Genomic DNA, 19,613 nt, shown 5'->3' on the forward strand with positions numbered 1-19,613 from the left:
GATGCTGGATTAAGGAGGTTAACCCTTTCCCATTCTGAAGAGAGGGACCCCTCAATCCTCTTTTTCTGGACTTTCATTCTGTTGAAGTTCTGGATGTTGTTAACAGTATTGAAAACCAGTATTATGCAGGCTTGTCACAACTGTCCATTTCCATAGAACCTCACACATTAAGGAGACAGACTGAATAATTCTAGTTAAGCACACAGTAATAAAAAATATTGTAAGTACATTCCCTTATAAAAGCATTCAGCATTAATGATTACAGTAATTCTCATCCTTCTCTGTATCCCTTTGGGGGAAAAGTGAGCATTGAAATATAATCTGGTTTAGTGCTCATCTAATACAAGCAATGTTTTATCCAAACTATCTTGGTTTTACCCATTGTTTGGTGGGTTTGGGTTTTATAAAGAATGTCTGAACGTGAAAAAGAAAGAAATAAACCAATTTCCCTTAATGTAATAAAAATTCATAGAAAATAATGTCCCTGAGGGGGAAAAAAAAAAAAGTGTATGCTACAAGGGAAGTTCTTAAAATTCAGATGTTGCTTCGTGCAGTCTTTTGTAATTGAAATTTCCACCCAGTCAAGATTGTTACTGGCCAGTTTAAACCTACCTCTGCAATTTATGTGTATACATAAACAGCTCTGATGTTAATTGCTATCAACTTCTTATACTTGATAGATGGTCTTCAACATTTTTTGCCTCCGGGGACTACCTACTTTGCCAAGTATTGACATGCTTTGAAGATTTATACTTCTCTAAGGAATGAAATTTACAATAAAATATAATGTATTCCGTGGCTGTGAATGGTAATGTTACTGAACAATCCAAAGATATTTCACAACTGATGGTTATTTTCCTCTCACACCCAGCACCACACTCTTTTAATCCCACTATAGACTTATGTTTTTAAAGTAAAATGCCTAATTTGCCTATTCTAATGTTTCAGAGAGCCAATATGACTTATTTTAGGTTTTCCCTTCACTAGAGCCATTACTGAACTAATGATTACACTTCTGCTTCTCTCAACAATTATTTTAAGAGGCCAACTCTTGTGGAAAGGATTCATTCATTGAGGATATTGAAGTGACCCCTTCCAGAGTGAGACTACATTCAGCAATAGGCACTGTACAGAAGTGTAAAATACAATGTCAAACACACAGAACCACAGAATCATAGAATGTCAGGGGCTGGAAGGGACTTCAAAAGTCATCCAGTCCAATCCCCCTGACAAAGCAGGATGTCCTATACCAGATCACACAGGAATGCATCCAGGTGAGTCTTGGGTATCTCCAGAGAGGAAGACTCCCCAACCTCCCTGGGCAACCTGTCCCAGTGTTCTGTCATCCTCACAGGGAAAAAAAAAAATCCTCCTCATGTTTACATGAAGCTTCCTATGGCTCAATTTCCACCCACTGCACCTTGTCCTGTCCTTGGACATCACTGAGCAAAGCCTGGCTCCATCCTCTTGGCACTCACCTTTTACATACTTAAAACCATTCATGAGATCACCACTCAGTCTCCTCCAAGAGCAGAGCTCCAGCTCCCTCAGTCTCTCCTCATAAGAGAGATGTTCTATTCCCTTAATCATCTTTGTACCTCTGTATTGGACTCCCAAGCAGTTCTATGTCCCTCTTGAATTAGAGGGGCCCAGAACTGGACACAGTATTCCAGATGCAGTCTCACCAGGGCAGATTAGCGGTGCAAGAGAACCTTTCTCGACCTACTAGCCACAGCCCTTCTAATACACCCCAGAATGGCATCAGCCTTCCTGGCCACAAGAGCACATTGCTGGCACACAAAAAGTTACCGATTGCTAAACAGACACAACTCAATAGATGATTTGAGTTACATCTAGATCTAAATATCTAGATTGGATGCAGTTTGCTGGTAGCAAACATGGGTCACATTGCCTAGAGAAACCCCAGAAGCCAAGGAAGGGTTCTTGGAAAAAAGAAAATGTTAATCTGTACCATCTGCAAGCAACTGCTCTTGCATTATGGCAGAAGCAGCAAGCTCTATCAGCAGGTCTTTTAGATTCAGCTGAAAACATCTCCAGCACTGAAACAATTCAATGATGTTACTTCAGTGACAAAGTGCACTTCTCAACCTTCTAAGAATACACTTTTGAGGGAGGAGGTTTCATTTCCTTACATTATTTTTTTCCACCCATTTTGCCTCTTTAATACAATAGTTAATTTACTGTCACACAGCTGCTTTGCAAAGGAAAAGGAAAGACAGCTCTGGCTTGCTCTCTTGTTATCTTATTGTTAGCACTTCACAAAGACGACAGACACTCCAGAAGGGAGAGCCACCCTCCAGGAAGATCTTGAAAGGCTGGTTGAGTGGGCAAGAAAGAATTGTATGAAGTTTAATGAGGCTAAGTGTAGGGTCTTGCACCTAGAAACACATAACCAAGGAATGCAACTCAGATTTGGATCCACCTGCCTTGAGAGCAGCACTATAGAGAGGGACCTGGCGATCTTGGTGAACCAAAGGCTCTACATGAGTGAACAGTGTGCTGCAGTGGCAAAGAAAGGCAACAGGATGCTGAGTTACATTAATAAGGCTATCACATGCAGAAATAAAAATGGCATTTTCCCACTCAGTGCTGGTCAGGCCTCACCTTGAGTAGTGTGCACAGTTTTGGCTCCCACTATACAGGAAGGATGTGGACAGGCTGGAAAGCACCCAGAGAAGTGCCACAGGAATGAGCAGAGGACAGAAAGATCTGCCACATGAAGGAAGGATGAGAGAATTGGGTTTGTTCAGCTTTCAGAAGAGGTTTAGGAAAGACCTCTGTGATGGTTTGGGTGTTACTTGCCCCCCCCCCCCACTTAAGAAAATCACTCAGACTAGACTCAGTCGCTCTGGAAATTGAATGAATGAAGCTATATTTACAGCTTAGCACAATATACAAGCAGATCATAGGATCATAGAATCAACCAGGTTGGAAGAGACCTCCAAGATCATACAGTCCAACCTATCCCCCAGACCTATCCAGATATTACAATATATACAGCTACAGACAGAAATATACAAGTTAAAAAGTAATACAGAAACAGAACACCCCTCCCAGAAACCAGAGTCCCCAGGAGGGGCTCTCAATCACCCTTCCACCTTCTCCCCACCCCTCTACCTTACCCCAGACTTTGCCTTACACTCAAGGTAAGTTTAGAGGGTTGGCCAGGGGGGTTAGGAAGCAGATGGATTAGTCACACAGATGGCAGGTTAGGTTAGAGAGAAGTGCAACCCCAAAGGCAGAGAACAAACAAGTGCTCTATGTTTATGTTCTTATACATCTCAGCAAGCCTATGAGTGAAGTAGGCATCACCACTGTTTCCTTTTCACAGCCTGTAATCTAATCCTTCTCACCAAAATACCCCAGCTAGGCTCAAACTAGCACAACCTCATAGCCATGTACAAGAACATGAAGGGCAGCTCTCATGAGGGGGGACATTCCCTTTTTACAGAGTCACATGGTAAAGACAGTGGTAATGGGGACAAGCTGTCACTGGGGAGATTTGAACTGGAGGGCAGAAAATATTTTTTCATCATTCAAGCTATTAAACACTGGGGAAAACTCACAAGGGAGGTGCTGGATTCCCCTGCATTAGTTTCAAGGCCCAGCTTGACAGAGTGCTGGGCCATCTCATTTAAATTACAGTCTTCCCCTGAAAGGTTGGACTAGATGATTCTTGAGGTCCTTTCTATGAATCTATGAATGATGAGCAAGCACCCTAGCAGTATAAGACAATGCTCTATGCTTTGCACCACCCATCTGCCTTGCTGCCCGGGGAATGGAAACGATGCGGTCCCAGATGGTGTGTCATGTCCTGGGGGCAGGGGACGATGTGGCCTGCACAAGAGTTGTGAATTCAAGCAACCCAGCTTTTCATGAGACTACAATTCCAGGTTACTTGGCCTTTGCCCTTGAGATGGAGGAGACATTCCCTACAACTCTGTAAGAGATGCTACAAATTATTTTGGCAAAGTAATATCACAGTATCATCAAGGTTGGAAGAGACCTCATAGATCATCAAGTCCAACCCTTTACCACAGAGCTCAAGGCTAGACCATGGCACCAAGTGCCACGTCCAGTCCTGCCTTGAACAGCTCCAGGGATGGCGACTCCACCTCCTCCCCGGGCAGCCCATTCCAGTGTCCAATGACTCTCTCAGTGAAGAACTTTCTCCTCACCTCCAGCCTAAATTTCCCATGGCGCAGCTTGAGGCTGTGTCCTCTTGTTCTGGTGCTGGCCACCTGAGAGAAGAGAGCAACGTCCTCCTGGCCACAACCACCCCTCAGGTAGTTGTAGACAGCAATCAGGTCACCCCTGAGCCTCCTCTTCTCCAGGCTAATATTTTTTATAGGCCCTCATTGGGAGTCCTTACCTTGGCCATATCTTCGTGAGGAAAACAGAAGTGTAAAGAGACAGAAACGAGCAGGTGCTTAAATACTTCTGCAGTCATTGCTGTAGAAAGCAATCGAAATGGACACCTTATTCAGGCTATGATTCAGAAAGCATGCAAATGTTTACTCAATCACTTACAAGGCTTCTTAACCATTTATACACAAATGCTTCAGAAGTTCTTAGTGTTCTGCCAGTGTGAAGTTCATTTCCAGTAGGCCTGGCAGTTTGTGTCGCAAAGACTTTGAGCTACCACTAGTGAATTTGTGGCAAAAAAGTTCATTAAGATGTAAACTAACTCTAGAAAACTGTTTCAAGATATGAAGTAAATAATCATTCTGTAGTGTCTGTTACATATTCCTTTTGATGCAGGGATATAAATTTGACAATAATTTTGTGTTAGTCCAACAGAGGACTTATAAAAGCCTCTCAGTGGATGAGATCAAGATGAGGACCAGGACAATGAGTGGAAGCTGAGGCATAGGAAGCTCCATGGAAACATGAGGGGGAATTTTTTCACTGTGAAGGTGACAGAACACTGGAACAGGCTGCCCAGGGTGGGTGTGGAGTCTACCTCTCTGGAGACACACAAGACTTGCCTGGATGCGTTCTTCTGTGATCTGGTATAGGTGATCCTGCTCTGGCAGGGGGGGTTGGACTGGATGATCTTTTGAGGTCACATCCAGCCTCTGACCTTCTGTGATAACTAATTTTCAATTATTCATGTTTATTTTATCTTAAGCATAAATAGATTCTGACAATATTCCGTTCCATGGATGGTGCTTTTCTGACACGTTTTAAATTGCATGTGGAATACTCTTAAGAAGAGAGATAAAAAAAATATAAATGCATTATTATTTTGACTCTTGTGCTTAAAAATACCCCCACAGAGAGGTTAATGGCATTGTGGTTTGCAGACAATCTGTTTTTAAACTGCTGTCTTGAAAACGGTGAGATTAATAGCACTGAGAACATCTAAAGGCAATAGGATTATGGATTAATATTAGCTAAGGGTTTCTTGTACATGGGCTGTAACAGTGTCTCATCTCTGAGACACACTGGAGTGATTAGTCTCTAGTGGCATATAGTGGTGATGCAAGATAACTGCAGCTTTTTCCTGCTGCTGCTTTTTTCACCACTGTTAGGGTTTTCTACTCACTGGGAACTAGTTCGCACATGTAACACCTGGCATAAAGAAGCACGGAACAAGATTCCAGTGCTCTTGCCCTAAACTCATGCTGATGAGGGAGAAACTACTCCTCAGAGGGCCCTGTGCTGATGCACAGTCTCAAGTTGTGCCAGGGTAGGTATAGGCTGGATATTAGGAAGAAGTTCTTCACAGAGAGAGCGATTTCCCATTGGAATGGGCTGCCCAGGGAGGTGGTGGAGGTACCGTCCCTGGGGGTCTTCAAGAAAAGCCTGGATGAGGCACTTAGTGCCATGGTCTAGTTGATTGGTTAGGGTTGGGTGCTAGGTTGGCCTGGATGATCTTGGAGGTCTCTTCCAACCTGGTTGATTCTATGATTCTATGATTTGTTTGCTGTCCTCCCATACAGCCAAATCAAAAGAAAACCAAACATGCTCTCAATTCTACTACACTCCAGGATGGGGGATACTGCACAGACTCCTTAGGAGAGACTGTTGTAACCCAGGGTGCCACAGGCTCTGGGTGTTGTGCTATCAGCAGGACAGAAGGACAAAGGCAGGGAGGGGCAGCTCCTGCAGTACTATCATGTACATTTCTGAGCTTTTTTCTCCTCGTTTTTTGCTAATTATCAGCGTGCTAATTATCAGTGTGATAGCCTGAGGCTCTAGACAGCCTGATCTAGTGTGAGGTGCCCCTGTCCATGGCAGGGGGGTGGAATTAGATGGTCATTGTGGTCTGTGAGAGTCTAAATCAGGGGCCCTCAAACTACGGCCGGTGGGATGGATACAGCCTCCCCAGGCTCCTCAATCTGCCCTGCCGGTATTTGCAGACCCCTCCCGGCGGGGCTTGGGGGGGAACCAAGCAGCTGCTTCCGGCCACTTAATCCGCTCGCCCACCTCCCAAGCACCCTCTGGGACTGGGCTGGAACCAAACTATAGTCCAGCCCCAAACAGTGTCTGAGGGACAGTGAACCGGCCCCTGTTTAAAGAGTTTGAGGACCCCTGGCTAAATCCTCTCTCTTGCTCATCAACAACGATAAAGATTGCATGGTCTCTCCCTTACCAACAACGATAAAGATTGCCTTTGTTACCTTCGGGGACTCAGACTCAGTGCTCGGCTGAAAGCTCAGGAATGCAAAATGCCTTGGAAACTCCTGCACCTCAGCCTGAATGCCCAGGATGCATACATCTTATCTCAGCTACCCCGAAGAGGAAAGGTTTATGTGTATTCGGGGTATGGACAGGTACAGCCAGGGAGGGGGCAGAAGCCCTCCTCCGGCGGCACTGGACCCCTGTGAATGCATGAGGATACACAGGAAGATTTCCTGGGGAGCTGCACCTGGACACTGAGCAAAAAACTGTATAAAAGGCAGGAAGAATGCCTGCCAAAGTGTGCACCTCCACCAGACGAACCCCTGACAAACTCCACAGCAGATCATCCTTGGGCCACACACTGGTGTACTCGTCTCTCTCCTCCCCATCTGAGACTGAGGGTAATACGATCACAGCTCGTTTCCTTCCCTGCTTCTTCTCCGTCAGTTCTTTTTATATCTCTCTCTCCCCCTGTTTTGTCCAACTTTATCCTTTAATAAATAGTTTTGTGGCGATATATGGACTCATTTGCACCTTAATTTCACAACACAGAAAGCCCTAAGAACAGATCTTGCTCCTCTGGACAGAGATGTTGCTAATTTCTGTTCTCTGGACCTTGACATGGTCCCTTCCAACCCTGTCTGATTCTATAAAAAGAGATGACATTCTCCATCCCATATTGGCTTTCCCATGTCTGGGGTGACAAGGTGATTTGTTCCTGCTTATGATTGCCTGACCAAGCCACACCTGAAACACCAGTCACAGATAATGAGGGCAATGAAATGAGTGCCATGGGAACTTTCCTCCTGTTGTAGGAGTTTGTAACAGAAGCAGTAACATAGCATGACTGAAGTGCAAGTGGAAAAGAAGCTGAGGACGAGGCAAAGCAAAGGCTATAGGACCAGCTTTTATCTGTAAACAAGGGCACAATCAACAGCAGGCAAGCTCATAAATGTCAAATAAAGTGTTCTTTACATCAAGATCAGAAGGCCCATGCTTCAACAAGGCCAAAGTACAGCTAGGTCAGCAAAGAACCCAGAGAGGAGGATGGAAAAAAGGCCCTTTTTACCAGGCATGGCTTCTCCTGCTCTCCCAACAAGAAGAGGAACCATTATTAGAAGGATTCCCAAACTGGGAAAAGGAAACAACACATAGTAAACTGTGCTTAATATTGACAAGGTCAGGGGTTTAAAAAAGAAACATTCAGAAGCAAAAGATTCTCTCACACTAAATATTGATCCTTAGAAGCTGAAACAAATGCATCCAACAAGCCACTTCATGATGGCCAGTCCCTGCCAGACCCAGGAGAGCAGTGAGGACTTTGCAGACAGCACCTTGTTCTCTGGGTTACACAGAGGGACTTATGCCTACACCTTGTCAACACATGTTTCTTGCTGCTTGTTTGCAGGCTTGAGTCAGTGGAACCTATGAAAGTTGTGCAAAATGAAAGCATTTAAACTAGAAAATTTGATTAACAAAACCCCAAACAAACAAAAAACCCAACGCTAAAAACAAAACCCAACCACCCTATACATCTTCATAATCATTTGAGGAGGAATATCTCAGCCTGCAGGATGTCCTCACAAAAGACAAAGCTTGAGAATTTGATGTACTTCAAGAACTATTTTCATTCTCTGCAAGATTCTCCAGTGCATCAGGAATGGTGTGGTCAGCAGGAGCAGGGAGGTCATTCTGCCCCTGTACTCTGCACTGGTTAGACCACACCTTGAGTACTGTGTTCAGTTCTGGGCCCCCCAGTTTAGGAGGGACATTGAGATGCTTGAGCGTGTCCAGAGAAGGGTGACGAGGCTGGTGAGAGGCCTTGAGCACAGCCCTACGAGGAGAGGCTGAGGGAGCTGGGATTGGTTAGCCTGGAGAAGAGGAGGCTCAGGGGTGACCTTATTGTTGTCTACAACTACCTGAGGGGTGGTTGTGGCCAGGAGGAGGTTGCTCTCTTCTCTCAGGTGGCCAGCACCAGAACAAGAGGACACAGCCTCAGGCTGCGCCAGGGGAAATTTAGGCTCGAGGTGAGGAGAAAGTTCTTCCCTGAGAGAGTCATTGGACACTGGAATGGGCTGCCCGGGGAGGTGGTGGAGTCGCCGTCCCTGGAGCTGTTCAAGGCAGGATTGGACGTGGCACTTGGTGCCATGGTGTAGCCTTGAGCTCTGTGGTAAAGGGTTGGACTTGATGATCTGTGAGGTCTCTTCCAACCCTGATGATACTGTGATGCTGTGAATTGCCCAGAAAACATTTTCTTTTCCTTCCAAACTGTTTTTGCAGTTGGAGCTTATCATGCACCTCTCCCACACTGCAATTGTGCACATATTTCCTAATAATGGATGCTTGCAGTGCCTACCCTTTTCTAGTAGTTACAGTCTTGCTGGACAAACAGAGTGTTTCTGGAGGAAGAGTTTTTAGGGTGCCTTCAGCATATAGGTTTTACTTACAACTTAGAAATATCATACTTTGATTGTACTTTCTTAAGACAGAAGTCAATAAAGAGTATGGATCTACTTGAAAAATCTTTTTTTAACTACCTTAAATTGAAATTTGGGGGTTACTGGCTCCTCATGCACAGTGCTAGAGAATGAGAGAACAAAGCCGCTAGGTGCTTCTTTAGATGTTCATCATAAAAGCCTTCTAGATTCTTTTAGCATTTGTACATACCCTAGGAAAAAAAATCCATAGGTACTTTTCCTACATAGCTCTGTCATCAGGTTGTGGCTTTTTTGCAGCTGACTCATGTCATGAAAAAACAAGAGAGAGAGAAAAAAAAATCAGTATATTTTATGCTGTGATAGGTTAGGAATTACTACCACACCCCCACCCCTGAAATTTACCACACTATCTCAAACAGCTTGGAAGGAAGATGAAGCTTCTTTGGAAGCAAGATGAAGCTGTAGTTACAGCAAAGCAAAAATTGCAAGCATATATATACGTGGACGTGGCACTTGGTGCCATGGTGTAGCCTTGAGCTCTGTGGTAAAGGGTTGGACTTGATGATCTATGAGGTCTCTTCCAACCTTGGTGATACTGTGATACAACATTTACAAGTATTTACAATTACATACAAATTAGAAATAATACAGAAATCCAAACTCCCTCCCAGAGAAAGGAAACTGCTCAGAAGGAGCTCGGAGCTACCTCTCTTTTCCTCCCCCTGCTTTTCCAGACAGACAAACAGAAACAGCCAGCAAAGCTTACATTATTAGGTGTCAGCCAAGATTAGTGGAGAGATATTAGAGCAGACTGAAGGTGAAGCAAAAGGGAGCAGCATTGCAGACCAGAGTGGGACAAATTTTTTACATTTTAGCCTTCTATCTCTCTCAACAAACCAATGAATGATGCAGACTTCATCATTACCCCCACTCTTCACCTGTCCATAGCACCTCCTGCTCCCCCACAAACCCTTACCTCCCCTAAGCAGCCTCTGCTCTCCCCTTTCACTCTGCTTAAACAGCTCTGCTCTACCAGCACCATTTTAATCCCTGCCCCAGAGCCTGGGGCAAGACAATCAAACAGAAAAAATATCAACCAGAAAAGCTCAGCTCCAACAAGGACACACATCCAGCACCCATGCATACTATTACAGTGGCCACTGATGCTAACTCTAACTAAATGATCTTTCAGGGTCCCTTCCATTCCCTAACAACCTGATTCTCCACCACATCTCACCTTCCTAATGCAATTCTTGCTTCCCAGTGCCCTTACCTGCTTACCTCTCATTCTGCCATAAGAGCAATTCTTCTCCACCACCACTTTTGCAGTCAGCTGAGAGCCCGAGGCAAGAGCCTCAAACAGCTAAAATACCCTACAAAAGAAATCAGCTCCAGCAAGGACACATACCCAGCACCCGTGGATGATGTTGAACGTTGCAATGGTTTTTGAGCCTAACCCTAGCGAGCCGGGGGGCCACCAGGCCCCCCGGCCTTTGAAATCCTCCACCAATTCACCCAGTGCACACCATGGAGACTCACCAGGGAAGCCAGGCGGAGGATCCCTTAGCCCACAATGGGCCTAACTTGGAGTTTCTAGCTTTGCTGGGGCAGAATATAAAGGGGAGTGGGCAGGGAGGGCAAAGTGGCCACACCTGGGGTGGGAGGAGACTCCAATAGCCAGCTAATAGCAAACGGCATCACCTGGTGGCAGCACACCTGATGTGTTACAATAGGAAATTAGTTAAATGGTGATTAATTAATTACAAGCATAACAGATGATAGCAATATGTGTAATCAAAGGTGATTACATTATGCCCAGATCAAATAGCACAATGAAGATATGTATTTGAACAAATAATGCTGGCTAAAGCACATCATTTAGTTTATCTGCTGAAGGGGGCAATGCAGTGACTGACAAAATATCCTCTGTGTTAAAAGAGGAGGTGTTCAAATAAAGCCTGGATGAGGCACTTAGTGCCATGGTCTAGTTGATGGGACAGGGCTGGGTGATAGGTTGGACTGGATGATCTTGGAGATCTCTTCCAACCTGGTTGATTCTATGATTCTATGATATGAACTGCCTCCTGCAAAGTGTTAGTAGGCTTTAAATACTGTTACTTCTGCATTTTAAATTCTACCTTTCAAGAAATTAACAACTTACAAATTCCATTCACCTAGAAAGTTCAGATGCACAAAAGATCTCAGGTAAAGCCTCCAATACTCAGTATCAATCCCTTCCATACCTTCATTCAATTCAACTTCTCAAATTTCCAGCTATTTTTGCCGGTAATTTTTAAACATTTGCTTGCTAAGGAATGTCTTTAGACTAGTAGGAAAACAGTTAATCACTGAATCACAGAATGGTAGGAGTTGAAGGCACCTCAGGAGATTAAGTGCAACCCTCCTGCTAAAACAATCACCTAGGGCAGGTGCGCTGGTTTGAGGCTAATTGGAATATTTGAATGGGAAAAATTAGATTGCAGGCTGTTAAAAGGTGGCCAAGAGAGCCAGTGGCATCCTGGCCTGCATCAGGAATGGTGTGGTCAGCAGGAGCAGGGAGGTCATTCTGACCCTGTACTCTGCACTGGTTAGACCTCACCTTGAGTACTGGGTTCAGTTCTGGGCCCTCCAGTTTAGGAGGGACATTGAGATGTTTGAGCATGTCCAGAGAAGGACAATGAGGCTGGTGAGAGACCTTGAGCACAGCCCTACGAGGAGAGGCTGAGGGAGCTGGGATTGTTTAGCCTGGAGAAGAGGAGGCTCAGGGGTGACCTCATTGCTGTCTACAACTACCTGAGGGGTGGTTGTGGCCAGGAGGAGGTTGCTCTCTTCTCTCAGGTGGCCAGCACCAGAACAAGAGGACACAGCCTCAAGCTACACCAGGGGAAATTTAGGCTGGAGGTGAGGAGAAAGTTCTTCACTGAGAGAGTCATTGGACACTGGAATGGGCTGCCTGGGGAGGTGGTGGAGTCGCCGTCCCTGGGGCTGTTCAAGGCAGGATTGGACGTGGCACTTGGTGCCATGGTCTAGCCTTGAGCTCTGTGGTAACGGGTTGGACTTGATGATCTATGAGGTCTCTTCCAACCTTGATGATACTGTGATACTGTGATACTGTCTACTTCACTCATAGGCTTGCTGAGATGTATTTAAAAAAAGGCACAAACACAGGTAAGACACACTCTATCTGTCAGAGTTTGGTGTCTGTGTTTTGTCCTTGGGCTTCTGCTGCTCTGGTTGGATCTGTGTAACCCAACTAATCATTCTGTTTCTAACTCCCCTTGCCAATCCTCTCCGCTCACCTTGCACATGAGGCAGATTCTGGAATAGGAGTAGGGGGTGGAAAGAAGGTGGAAAGGTGGCTGGGAGCCCCTCCTGGGGACTCTGATTTCTGGGAAGGATATTGTGTTTCTGTATCACTTTTAACTTGGATATTTCTGTATATAGCTCTAAACATTTGTAATTTACTGTAAATATCTGCTTGTATGTTGTGCTAAGCTGTGAATATAAAGTTTCATTCCTTAACTTCCATCTGGCTGAGTCTAGTCTGGGTAAATTCATTGCGGGGGGAGGGGGGGCAGGTAACTCTGAAACCATCACAGCAAGTCACACAGGAATGTGTCCAGATGGATCTTGAAAGTGAAGGAGAAGGAGACTCCATGAACTCTCTGGGCAGCCTGCTCCAGTGCCCTGACACTCCCACAGAGATGAATTTTCTCCTCATGCTGAGGTGGAACCTGAAGCTCCTTGTCTCAGCAGATGGAAAAAAATAATGACTCAAAGAGCAAAAACCAATAACAAACCCCTTATGCATCGGAGATAAAAAAGAGGACTGAGATCTAGTCACAATTTCTCTCAATTCTCTTGTTCTTACAATTTCTCTGTCATTTAATGAACCCTGTTAGGTTAGCAGATGTGAGCCTGCTTCACATTCACTTACCCCTGTGAGGCAGAAATATTTGGTAGCAACTGAGCACAAAAAGAACCTGAAGAAGCTGTCCATAGCCATGCAGCAGAGGAAATCTGGGATTTCTTGGATGGCTCTGATACAGACTCATGTTTCCCCTCCCTAGGGAGTCACAGATGCTCAAAATGCACATTTTAAATCACTCATGACAAGAGCCACTGCCTATCCCCACTTTTTGACTTTCCAGTCGCATTCAAGTGTCCCACACTGGTGTATTCCAGGGTCTATAGATGATTCCTGCCAAAATCAGCCCTAGAAGTGCTGCACTCATACGCAAGCTTGCCTTGTTTGGATGCTGCTATTAGAAACTCATTCCCACAGCATCAGAAGCACACAAAGGAAACTGAAAGCAAATTGCTCAATATCAGTGAAATGTACAGTAAAAGTATGTGATCACCTGCAAAGAAACACCAGCAGAATAAAAAGGAATAGAGGTGAAAGAGGAGGTAGGATACATGCTTAAAAGGGAAAAAAGTGACAGCAACAAACTTCTCAGCTGAAGGGGAAAAACCTGCCATGTGAGGAGCAGCCATAAGCATCTTGAGCTGAGAGGGTAAGGACAGCACCTGAGCATATAGTTATCACTGTAACCACTTCTTAAGCACACTAAGCCATAGCAAAGCTGGCCAGAAGGAGCATCTGGAGGTCATCTCTCACTCGAAGTGGAACTGCTGCCCACACTCCATCATGTCAGCTTTGCCCAGATGAGCCTCGAAAAATTTGAAGGCTGGAGGCATCTCAGAACCTTTTCACTGATTTCAACAGAATTAGGAAATGAAAACACACACAAAAATCTGTGTTTAGAGCAATAAGGCTAAACAGTTCTCACACTACTGGCAACAAGAGTCACTGTTTTTTGAACTCATGACAATTGAATTCGTGTAATCTAGATTACAGGGTTATCGACGCATCTTGTACAGGCTCCTTCTTCCCTGTGTGAGCCACAGATGCTTCTGTAGGTGCACTGATGCATCTGTCTTAGCCCTTGTAAGCAGCAGAAGAACAGTGACAGTGTCCACTGGAGGACAGTAACAGTGTGTCTGCAGTGCACAAGTGGATTCCTTCTCCTGGTGTTTGAAAAGCAGGCAAGCAGTCGTTCACTTCACATGGAAACCAACTTAGCCCACCCAGAAGCTGCTTTTGCCCACTACTGCTAATCGTTACCTGCAGTGAGCTGGCTAGCAGAAGTATTAAACATGAATATATTTCAGTTGTGCCTATTGATTGTGCATTTTAAAGACTCTGCTGTTCTGCTCTTCTCTCCCAGTGGGAAGATTTATTTTACTTTAAGGATATATAGAGCTGTGCTTTCAGTACTTTTTCTTTGTTTAACAAGCAGCTCTCTTACTGAAAACCCAGAAGACCACAAAACCAGTCAGGGGCTTTTATCCAGGATGTCTGACCCATTGCCTGACAATAATTAGTTCAGGTTAATTACAGCAAATCTGTAGATTTGCAGCCTGAAATCATCTCATCCCCTAAGCTGAGCCCTCCAGAGGTTTCTTTTATGAGCTCTGCATCCTAAGGGTGGACTTAAAGTAATGAATTTGTCTCTAATAAGATTCATAGGTTTGTTCCCTAAGCAATGGTGTCAATTATAGAATCTAACCCTGATGGCTTATTTTGCTGAAAATGGTGAAATTGAGAGTTTTTAATGAAGCATACAGGATTTTTAGTGGTTTTGTTTAACTCTTTGCATTGTTGAAAAAGTATAAAAATACAATTATGGAAAATATTGTACCACTTTCTTTGTATTTCTCTGTGTGCCAATAGCTAATTTCCTTCTGCTCTATAATGGAAAAGGTTAATGTAATGACTCTGAGATTTCATTTGGAAATGTTCCAGAAGAGTGTCTGAGTATTCACTGCACTTAGTGGCAGGAAGCAATAAGTGAGGTTATGTATTGCTGAAAAATATTTCATGTACTGAGAAGATTAATACTGGAGAGTGACACAGGGGACACAAGCCTGAGGCTTCTTCCTCAATTCTGACACAATGTAATATGTCCTTACTTGAAACATGCCCTTCTGTAGTTAGTTCTTAATCATTAACAAAGCAGACAGCAAGTCTCTAGGGGATGTGGTATCGGGAGGAGAGAAGGAACCAGATGTAGGATTGTCCTTTCTCCTCCAAATGAGTGGCAGGCACCTCCAATTGAGAACACTGGACCAGATGGTGCTGGTACCAGCAAGGTATCTACGCAGCAAGATAATGCTGTAGCACCCTTCCAGGTGCCCTGAGTCCTTGAATATCTATAATCATTTTTGAGCATAGTTATTGTACTTAGGGTACCTGGAACATAAAACACCATGCCACAGCTTTATTTCAGTATTTCATTTCACATTAGACCTATTATTTATGAAAAAAATCAGTGTTATTGCACACAAAATATTTATCTCTTTATTTTTAGCTTTTCAAATTTACTTTTAATTCAAATCCCATTCCTGTTGTCTAAGTTACTCAAAGCCACAAAACTAAGGTTTTAAGATCATGAGAAAAAGCTCCAATCATTTATTTACTCATTTTATTAATTAAGTTACTATTTTGCTTTTAGTAGCACTGAAAGAACAGATGAGGCTCCAGGATTCTTGACTCCACTGAAAAGTGATTATTGAGGTTGGACCTGGACAGGGGTAAATGTTGCAGCAGCCATCACTGGAAGGGTGGATGCAGCTAAGAGGCACAGAACCTGTACACCTACAACAGCTTCTGGCATATAAAGCACAATTTACCTGAGCACACCTGCTGTGTGGAGGACCAGAGGACCTGCTGAAAAAGTGGAAGTAACTCTCCACTGCTGGTAGACACCCACAAGAGCTTGTTCTGCCCCCTGGCCAGGGTTTACACAGGCCAATCAATGCAAGCCACACTCTCAAAAAGACTTTTAGATCAGCTGTGGGCTTTCTACACAGAGAGACTCACAGATAGACACACAGATAGAGCACAGACTCTATGCTTGTTTGGTTCTTGGGTGCTCAGCTGAGCACACAGATCACCATCCCAAAAGAGGACTGGGTCCTGGGTACAAACTGTGGTGTTGAACTTAGAGGCTTGTGCCAGATACCTGAGATAGAACAGGCTGTCTCATTCACTGGTGGTCTAGTTCACAATGAGGGGACAGAGGGCTGTGTATCTCCTCACTTACCCCAAGCCAATGAGTTCACCAAATTCTCACCTTTTACTGACTGTCATGCATAATCTTTCACTTGTGTCTGCTCTGAAGGCTTCTTATCTAATAAAGTCAATTTCAGTGCACAATTGAAGCAATAAACACATCCATTAGAAAGGTTAATATTTAGAAAATGAAACTTATATGCACGGGAGACACAAAGGAAAACTCCCTTCTCAGGGATAAGTTCTGATCAGATGCTGATCAGATGACACAAATTTTTAGCTGGAAAATACTGAAGTGTGTCCACACACAGGAGATTGATTGCATGAAAAGCTGCAGCCTGTGAGAAGGGCCCATGCTGGAACTGGGGAACACTGGGAGGAGGAGGCAATGTCAGAGATTAAATGTTATGGACTGATCATAGACCCCATTCCCTGTCCCCCTGGGAGTGAGATTGCACCTGTGAAGAAAGGTAGGGTTGAGCAGAAGTTGGTTTTAGTTTTGTTTTTACTTCTCATTATCATTCTTTGCTATTATTTGGCAATAAATTAATTTCACCAAGTTGAGTCTGGTTTGCTGTGACAGTAACTGGTGAGTGACCTCCCTGTCCTTACCTCAGTCCATAAGTTTTTCATTCTATTTTCTCCCCCTGTCTTTCTGAAGAGGGAGAGTGAGAGCACAGCTTGATGGGCATCTAGTGGTCAGTCAAGGTCAACCCACTATGAGCACCAAGACCTAAATCTTTAATGGAAAAATTATTTGAGTTTATGTTTTCCCAGAAGGGTCCAGGTTTGCATTTCTGCAGAAGGAAACCCACACATAAGAAAGTAAATGGATTGATCACTTGTCACAGATGGCAAGTGCTTAAATGTCAGCCACCATTTTCTCTACTTCCAAGCAGAGATCTGAACCTATGAACTGAATGTTGTGCATGAGCATCCACCCTGCTGGAAAGAGGAAAATCACAGAATCACAGAAATATTCAGGCTGGAAAAATCCCTCATTGTCACCAAGTTCAACCAACAACCCTACTCTACAAGGTTCACCTTAAACCATATCCCCAGGCATCAGATCCAAACGACTTTTAAACACATCCAGGGTTGGTGACTCAACCACATCCCTGGGCAGCCCATTCCAATGCCTGACCACTTTTGCTGGGAATTTTTTATTCCTAATATCCAGCCTAAACCTACCCAGTCACAGCTTGAGGCCATTCCCTCTTGTTCTATCACTAATTACCTGTGAAAAGAAACCAGCACCAACCTCTCCACAGCATCCTTCCAGGTAGCTGTAGACAGCAATGAGGTCTCCCCTCAGCCTCCACTTTTTCAACTAAACAGCCCTAGCTCCTTCAGTCACTGAAGGAGAAAGTCTGCATTAGCCCATCTATAAGTCAAGCTGTTCTCTTACTCCTCTTACTTGTTCATGCAAATAAAAATCGTTTCAAGGCAAGGAACTGAAGATGCCATCTACAGCCTGGCAGATGCAGCACTTGTCTTAAATACAACTTGGACCTGTGATATTACTGGAGTAGGAGGATCATATTAGAAAAGGCCAAATTTCTTCTGATGTTGAATCAAATAGAAGTTCTGCAATGTCTCACATCTCTCATAAAACTAAAAACAAAACAACACAACAAAAACAACCCACCAAACAAACAAACAAAAAAACAACCATGTTTTTCAGATGGCTCTAGGGACTGGTATTAATTACTTAGAAAAAATACTTTGGCCACCTCTTTGAAAACATTTCCATTACAAAGTTATTGAGCAGGGCAGACACATGTTGCGTGTTTGGTTTTGTTAACCCTGTTAACTCAGCATTGCAACTTACTTTGCCATATAAACAACCTATCCCGGTAGAAAGACCACACTAAAGCTCAGATGTATTGTATAGCCATCTTTTCATCCTGTATTGCAGTCAGAACTCTCCTCACTTGGAACCTGCAACCTGTTAATTGCCTTACCCTCATTTATATGATAAGTGGTCCATTTCCTTTATTGTGATTGAATCCCCACCCTATATTACAAGAAAAGTGGAGCTGCAGAGAGTACTTGATTGGATTTCATTGCTGTAGGCCATTTCTTAAACAGGTTACAGGTTGACAAACATAGAAGGGGGATCAATATCCATCCTTTGCCTCATTGACAAGCTAATCTTTTCAGTAAACATTTCATCAGTACCTGCCATTTGTATACATACCTGCCTCATGAGGCCAGAGAAAGCTCTGCTTTATAAGGTTTAGGTAACTAATAAATGAAAAGACAAGAATATAAATGGGGCAAATCACCAAGATAGCATTTTTAGGAAAATAGCCTTTCATTGCCTGCAGAATATAACCAAGCACTTTTCCAACCATTCTTAATTTTAATTAGGTTGCATTACACTCAGACCTGGGGTCAGCTTTTGTTTCTGTAACTCAGCTTGTACCATTCTCTCTGAAAGGTCTGCCCCTCAGCCCCAAATCTCCAGCCATGTTACAAATGCTTCTGAAGATCACACTCACCAGAATCAGAGATATTAAATGTGTGCAGCAAATGTAACAGGGGAGCTAAATTGCCCCTTTTCAATGCACTGTGACTGCCCACTTTTTGCCTGCCACAGAATCACAGAAACATTCAGGTTGAAAAAGACCCTCAGGATCACAAAGTCCAACTAATATCCCTACTTTACATGATTCACGCCAAACCATAACCCCAAGCCATATCCAAACAACTTTTAAACACACCCAAGGCTGGTGACTCAACCACCCCCCTGGACAGTCCATTCCAATGCCTGACCACTCTTGCTGGGAAATTTTTATTCCCAATGTCCAACCTAAACCTACCCAGTTGCAGCTTGAGGCCATTCCCTCTTGTTCTATCGCTAATTACCTGTGAGAAGGGACCAGCATCAACCTCTCTTTCAGCTACCTTTCAGGTAGCTGAAAAGTAGACAGTGATGAGGTCTCCCCTTAGCCTCCTCTTTTTCAAACTAAACATCTCCAGCTCCTTTAATCACTCTACGTAAGATTTATTCTTCAGGCCCTTCCTCAGCTTCATTGTCCTCCTCTGCACTCACTCCAGCACCTCCACATCCCTCTCGTATTGAGGTGCCCCAAAGTGAACACAATACTTGAGGTGTGGCCTCACCAGAGCCAAGTACAAGGGGCCAAGCACCTCCCTACTCCGGCTGGACACAGCATTTCTAATACAAACCAGGCTGCCATTGACTTTCTTTGCCACCTGGGCACACTGCTTGCTCATATTGTTGCTTGTCGTTTAGAATCCCCAGATCCCTTTCTGCTAAACAGCCTATGTGACATCCTCTTCTCTTACAGAGGTAACAAGACTATTTTGATTGGGGGCTTAATAAAGTCAAGGCTCTACCAATCACTTAAAACTCATGAGTCATACTGCAAAAGAAAGTGAAACAGTTATGTTAAGTGTGTTTGGAGACATCTCTTTTATGT

The 19,613-nt window shown here is 44.0% G+C and overlaps 1 long non-coding RNA gene across 8 annotated transcripts; it reads right to left on the reverse strand.

The window, feature by feature from the left end:
- Positions 1-7,536: 7,536 nt before the first annotated feature.
- LOC135179021 (uncharacterized) lies at positions 7,537-10,700 on the reverse strand. Of its 8 annotated transcripts, XR_010303861.1 has the most exons (5): positions 10,626-10,664; positions 10,368-10,459; positions 9,853-9,897; positions 9,316-9,383; positions 7,537-8,073 (listed from the first exon to the last, which is right to left on the reverse strand). It is a non-coding gene; the product is annotated as an uncharacterized LOC135179021 (long non-coding RNA). The 8 variants fall into 8 exon arrangements; XR_010303858.1 differs by lacking the exon at positions 9,853-9,897; XR_010303862.1 differs by lacking the exon at positions 9,853-9,897 and having other exon boundaries at positions 9,316-9,387.
- Between the last annotated feature and the right edge of the window lie 8,913 nt (positions 10,701-19,613).

Source organism: Pogoniulus pusillus, chromosome 10 (assembly GCF_015220805.1).
Source record: "Pogoniulus pusillus isolate bPogPus1 chromosome 10, bPogPus1.pri, whole genome shotgun sequence".
Lineage (NCBI taxonomy): Eukaryota > Metazoa > Chordata > Aves > Piciformes > Lybiidae > Pogoniulus > Pogoniulus pusillus.